Here is a 7,655-nt window from a genome sequence, read left to right as displayed (position 1 = left end):
GCTCCAGTACTAAGCACTTGTCGTTGAAGGTTATTTTCGGTCGACGCACCATGAGTATGTTCTGTTCGTTGAAATGTAATTAATCGATTTTCTCCAGAATTAATTGTTTTTAAAACCGCGGAACACTTTTTATTTTCACACCGCCACTTTTCTTCACCGGACTTTAAAATTGTTTGTTTGTAATATTTAAAATTATTCAAACAAAGCTAGTCAGTCGACAGTTGATAGCTATAGCTATACTAAAAATTGTTTTAATCTGTGGATTTTACCATCGGTGGAGTTTACGTGTTTTCAGGTAAAAAAAATACGTATCGGTGGAATTTACATTTTTGTTACAGATAAAAAAAATGTATCGGTGGAATTTACATGTTATAAATCCAACCCTAAAATAGACTACCTGTAAATCGGTGGAGTTTACAATCGCCCGTTATGCGTTTGTATACGACAGATAGAACGCATGCGGGTGTTGTACCCTCATGGAACCTCATTACGGCTATTATTAATTAAGGGGAAACATTTAGGCAATTTCTATTCTCGTCATCGCCGTCTGGGATCTATGTTTTGTAAACTTGTAGATGATTACCTATTAGTGTGGATGAAATTCAATGTGGGTACCACTGTCGTACACACATGGACATGTCAATATATCGATAAGAATATAAAATTCACTAGGTATATAAATTTTACAAAAACTTACTAATTGTTTTGGCATAATTAAAATTAGTTAACGTTGTCTGATTTTAGTTCCGAATAAAAGTTTTGAATTCAGAAGAACATTTTGTTTTAGATGGTACGTAACACGTTCCGTTTTAGATTTTAACTATGATTAGAAAAAAATCATATTATCAAATTTTTATTACAGTTCATAATCAGTTTAATTTGAACCTAAATTGGACAACGTAAACTCACTTTAATTTTGTCAAAACTTAAGGACTTTTAAGCTAAAATTGACGGCAGTAGCGAGGCTTTAGCCCAATAGATTTACAGAATAACCTGTTAATACCGGAAACTCTTGCTGGTCAACATTTGGTACACTATGCCGAGGGTTCAGTTTGTACAAAATTTGTTTTTTTTGTTGGAACTCAAAAATCAATAACTATTGGGACATGTATTTAAAACAAATATTTACGAATAGTAAAATATTCTATACTCTATCCTAAATAAGAGCGGTGTCGGTTGCAACCAGTTTTCGTCGGGAAGCAATCGGGAAAGACCCGTTTGTCACCCCACCGAGTCCAATATGTCACCCATGTGCACAAGCCAACTAGTGTTCTTTTTGGGATAGAGCTTAGACATGATAAATGTTCTAAATATTTTGGCTCACCTTGTCCAAATGTATTTTTGATATTCCAAGAACTTATGTTTTAAAAAATACTTTTCTTTATGTACCTATATGTAGCTATATATAATGATAAATAAAGTAATAGTGAAATGTTTCTGCATTATATGATAAATATTTTTTGAGCTACGATAAAATAACAATTAGATTCCAATAGGAGCTGGAGGGGAGCTTTGTGTGGCTCGGTGGTTAGCCTCAGTCATTAACGTGTTCTGAGGTCAAGCATCAAACAGCATCACTAGTACCAGGATGGGTGACCACACCCATACACAATTATAATGCCAATAGTTTCCAATGCTTATGATCAATAATAAAAATTAAAAAATTAAAAAAAAACTGGTGTTGCATTTATATATTACAATCATCCGTTTTTGTTTAATTTAAAAATTCGCTAACATTTTTTAAAGTAGGTACAGACAACAATTTTACTCTAAAACGATACAAAAATGCTAATTAAGATGGACAAAATGACACGACACGGCCAGTTGTGATCCCGGTTTGATAGATGATTGTTTCATTGTGATAACAATAAACCAGTTACCATTTACCATTATGTTCATAACTTCACCACAAAAATGAAAAATATATCACGGTTAATTTTTTTTTCCGGAAATCAAGGTTCACAGATCACATTGCAGTGTGAATTCACCTTTATTGCCTTTATTTTGATAACATGGAGCGCGCTGATTTAATAAAAATACAAAGTAAGATTCACTGTAGTACTGCCTTTCTTATCACAATTCTATGGGGAACCATATTATCTTAAATTGTATCTGATACTTTATACATAATATACTATAGCAGAGAGTGGGCAAGTTCTGTAAAAATATATTAGTTGAAGTTTTCAATTTTGCCTACCGTCCGAACACGGTAATTATTATAAATTTTTTTTTAAATAGTCTTTTTTTATTATATTTAAGATGAAATTTTTAAAAATATTCAAAAATTATCTAAATTAGAAATTTCTTAGTTTTTTCTATACATTTGATAAAAAAATATAAATGATTTTTGCGTTTTCTTTTTTGTATTTATAAAAATGTTGGATTTGGTGATAAATCTTGAACACTTAATATAATAAATCTCAGACAAGCTGCTCTTACAGCGATACGATGGCTACTTAATATTTTTGAATATGACTTATTTAATATCTATCGGCTATCATAGTAAGTATTATTAAATTACCTGTTTATAAATAATAAAAATAACTTAGTATTTTACTTACGAATGTAGAACTCAAAATTGGTTTCAAACTGGCAGCCGATCCCAATCTCAATGTGTATAATAGTTGTATAAACATAAACAAAAATATATTATGTTTCATTGTTTCTATTTTTTGCTTCTTGCCGGTGCCAATGGGTATACAAAACAGATTGGTACTGTTTTAAAATCGAGATTCATATACAATAAGCTACCTATAAAAATTGCTTTTCGAGTAATAGAAAAATGTTCTTTGTTTTGCTTGCTATTATTTACATTGTAATGATATACACTAAAATTTTGAATATGTTTTTCGCATTATTAAATTCAAAAGTATTATCACAATATCACAGAATGTGATTGAATAGTGCATGAATATAGTATATTTAATGACATAATTATTGTATTATTTCAATATTGACACCAAAACATAAAATAATACTCTTCCACGATATTGTTATCAAGGCGAGATACTTTGGCATTCGTATTACATAATGTGTTGCGAAATATTTGAAATAATAGTATGCAGAAATATTTTTTCAAAAATGCTTTCAAAGGTAGACCTCTTCAGTCTTCACCCACCCGCAATAAACTCAACATCCATAGACCATAGTACATAAATTGCACGTCTAATAATTATTGTAAATAATTAATTTAATGATTGTGTTTTAATAAATAAAAATAAAAAATAAATAAATATTCTCTTAATTTCATTTAAGTATAAACTTAAAAAATGTAATTGTTTTATTGCATTATTTATTATATTTTAGTTCGGTATTAAACGAACTGATCGAATCTACAGTCGTACAGTCTAAACCAATAACAATTTTTTATATGACCACCTAGATATTATTTGAAATTTAATATGCACCTATATATTATTTACATTTAGTTTATCATATTTACTGTTTAGTTATATTTTTTATACAAATTTCAAAAACTGTACAAAAAAAAATATAAAATTATTTGAATGTGTTTGACTTAATTAAGGTGAACTTACAAACATTTTAAAAAGGTCATGAATATTTATGCAGAAATAATTGATTTAGTTTGTTCGGATGACCATTGGCAATCGTAGTGATCACTACGATTAAAAACTATAATCCAGATTAGTATGTAGTTTACTTTAATAATATTGCATATACCAGCTATTTTATAAGACATGGACAAGGCTGGACATTAATGAGTTAATAAGTTAAAAGTTAAATTATTTATAATGTATTATTACATTATAATACTTACCTGTATTATAATATTAATTCAACTTACAGTCTATAATAAATAATAACAGTATAAAATATTATCCAGACTGACAAACCATCTATGCTCAGAATCGTTTTTCTCATACAATGATATTATATCATTAAATTCAAGCGTTAAATACAATTCATTATACATTGACCTACTTGTAACCTATTGTACAGCAGAGCATTGGCGCAAATAGGAGGGGGCTTGGGGGGACTTAGTCCCCCCATATTTCTGCCAAGTCCCCCCAGTTCAAAAGTCAGTAATTAGAACTGATCATATATAGTTTTTAGAAAATATTATAGGAGGGGCTTTAGTCCCCCCCCCCAAAATAATTTGTCTATTTGCGACCATGCAGCAGAGTGACATCCACTAGTCAAGATGTTATTGAATAATACGCGGGTATAGTAAATTAAATTTGATATTTATTATATACTAGCTGAGGTTAGTTAGTTACCCGGTCTTTGCCTAGTCTTCGTTAGGGCCATCACTCGATTAACTATGGATAGGAGTTTATAGTTCAATTTATTGACTAGCAGTTGTTAAGTATTCAAATATATAAGTATAAGACAGAAATTAAGTCTTGAAACTGTATACGCGTCTTAAGGTTGAACTACAATACATTTTCAACACAAATCAACGGGTAAAAGAAAAACAATATTGGAAGAGATCCATTAGGTAAAAAAACATTTTAAAAATATGAAGATTTGAAGAAAGAAATCAAAGACGACATTGAAATACTAGTAGATAATACATAAATAGTAAATAATAATCGTTCAAAACAACGACCAAAAAATGCTAAAAAAATTAATAAATCAAGCATTTTAGTATAAACCTCCCACACAGCATTTTAATATTTCTCAACTGTGGTATAAATATTCTCAGGAAAACAATATAGTTGTCAAAATATTTGAAAAAGTTGCGTAATTAATAAGAAAATATTTTATTTATATTTTTTGGCCAAGAAGTTCACTTTTGAAAAATATTTTGTAAAAAACATTAACAAAACATTTTAATCATATTTTTTTAAAAAACATTTTCATGGAAATATTATAAAAATATTAAGTCAAGATTTTTGTGCAATATTTTATTCTTTTATGTGATTAAAATATTTATACAATATTATTAATCAAATATTCATTATTCAAGCACTCCAAAATATTCACAAAATATTATCATTTCCCAAATGCTGTGTGGGGCTACTATTATTTATGATTATGATTATCGGATTTCGATTGGTCTCATGAACAATGTATGTATTCATTGCTAAGCATTATAATTATTTAAAGATGAGCCCATTGGTGGAAATGGCAGAGTTTTATTGGAGTTTTATGCTTTTCTGTGAAATATCAATCTTCAAATGGAAAATATCATTGATTTATTAAGAATTGTCTAGTATTATAATATAATTCTATTATTAGAGATTACACTTTTCTAGAATAAAACTTGCATCTAATGGGAAATTTCAAAAGTTTAATTAGAAGTATCAATGTTTTTATGAGATTTATTGTATTCTTATTTTAATGTATACTTTTCTGTGAAATATTGAGCTTCTAACGAAACTTTAAATTCTATATAAATGTGAATTTAAAATTAATTCGTTAGAGCGGGCCACTAGTTACAAACATGTATCTTTACAATAAGATGAGGCCAGGAGGTATTTTTATGATTCTCGTATAGATACTGACCTTCCCCAGATCCGGCTGAGTATCTATATCGATTTAATATTTATGGTGTTGACGGCATAAATAAATATTATTATATTAATACAATTATTATTAATATGTTCAGAATGCTTTTAGAATTTGAAAATTATTTGCCGGAGAATAATGATTTGCATCAGATATCCATTCATCTACAAGCAGCCGTACTAGGTAAATTAGCGACTTCTCTATTTCATTAAGATTCAACATAAGGATGAATAAATTAATATTTATATTATTATATACAGATATTATAATAAACAAATAATTCAAATTACCTGCAACCATAGTACCATGTTACTAATAAGTAATAACAATATAAATAAAATATAAAAATCCTAGACTGACAAACAGTTTCTGATCAGAATAATTTTTCGTAAACAATGATATTATGTCATCAATTTAAAATTTAACACCACCCATTACAGTCATCCACTTGTAACTTAATTAGGTGACCATCGGAGTAAAGTACAGTAGAATGACATCCACTTACGCTCTTTTTCTTTTAAAATTATTTTATAAAATAAGTGTAGGAATATGTTTATAAATGTTTACCGTTGGTTGCAGATTATAAAAGTCAAGAAAATAAGATATTATTGAATAATACACGGATATAGTAAATTTAATTTTTAGAGCTTGAACATTATTGCTTGAAGATTCCTATCCGATATCCATTCACCCTCAAAAGCTGTAGTATGTAAATCAGTGACTTCTGTAATTCGTTAACATGTGACATAAAGGAGAATTTATCATCATGAATTAATTTAGATATAACAGATTTATTTTGGTTGGGTAACCACCGTCAAATTTAGTGACCACTACATTTATGGACTATAATCCAGAATATCATGTACCTAGTAATATTTAACATAAGTCATTCAAAAATTAAATCATTTTTGAGAAACATGAATAATTACATTTTGTTTTAAATTAATTATATTGCATAAATTTAATAAAACATTATAATTTAAGTTAATATACAACACATTTCAAGGACGCTTCATATCAAAAATAAAACCTTGGCAGCCAAAAATTTCATTTTTTCGTATATAGGAAATATGAAATTTGTATGTTCCATAAATAAACATTTTTGGAAAATTGGCGTTCTCACACATTGACTGCAAATTTATACCCGGAGATATATAAACACCCTGAAAGTATAACAACAATTATAAAAATATATGACAAACTGTCATCATTCATAGTTTGTAAAATTAATTAATCCATTTTACTTCATCTTCATCATTATTTTTGGTTTTTGGTATCCACTCTATGATATCAGCCAGTCTCGGTAAACAATTTACATACGTATGTGTCTCACCCAACTTTACTTTTTAACTCCATCACGAGCTATTATTAGATCATTCTCTATTATGTATATCCATCCCTTAATCGGTATTCCTCTCCCACCCTTTACTCCTATAGTAATTTTCATTATTTTTTTTTAATAAAAATTCAAAATTATATCAAACAACGAGACGAAAATATTGACGACAAATGAAAATCAATTTAGAAGCACGATAAAAATGCTAGAAGAAAATAATGTTGAATACCATCGGTATCAATTAAAAAGTGAAAAACCATTCCGAGTTGTGTTACGAGGTATAAATCATGACTCAGATCCGGGAATAATAAAAAGCGAACTGTACGACCAAGGTCATGAAGTAATAAAAATAACCAATATTCAGATAAAGAAAAAATCCGATCCTAAAAACAAAAACAGCGAATGGACTCATATACGTTTACCATTATTTTTCGTTGACCTACAACCAAGGGAAAATAATAAAGACATATATAGCATAAAATTGCTATGCCATCAGGTTATAAAAATAGAACCTCCGCGTAAGAATAAAGAAGTACCGCAGTGTAAAAATTGTCAAGCATTCGGGCACACACAAAACTACTGTCACAGATCTGCTGTATGTGTTAAGTGTGGCGAAGGTCATAGAACCACAGACTGTTCTAAACCTAAAAAGTCAAAAGCAAAATGTGCAAACTGTGATGAAAATCACACAGCCAACTGGAAAGGATGCTCTGCTTATAAAAAAGCAACAGAAAAAGCACACCCAAAAAAAGTCACTGCTGTACAAAGGATACAACAGAAACCAGCTCAGCCTGTGACAACAAACATTTCATATGCACATATGGCTAGTACTCCAAGTACTTCAAAA

Source organism: Acyrthosiphon pisum, chromosome A1, assembly GCF_005508785.2.
Source record: "Acyrthosiphon pisum isolate AL4f chromosome A1, pea_aphid_22Mar2018_4r6ur, whole genome shotgun sequence".
Taxonomy (NCBI): Eukaryota; Metazoa; Arthropoda; class Insecta; order Hemiptera; family Aphididae; genus Acyrthosiphon; species Acyrthosiphon pisum.
Note: the sequence above shows the minus strand (reverse complement) of the source record.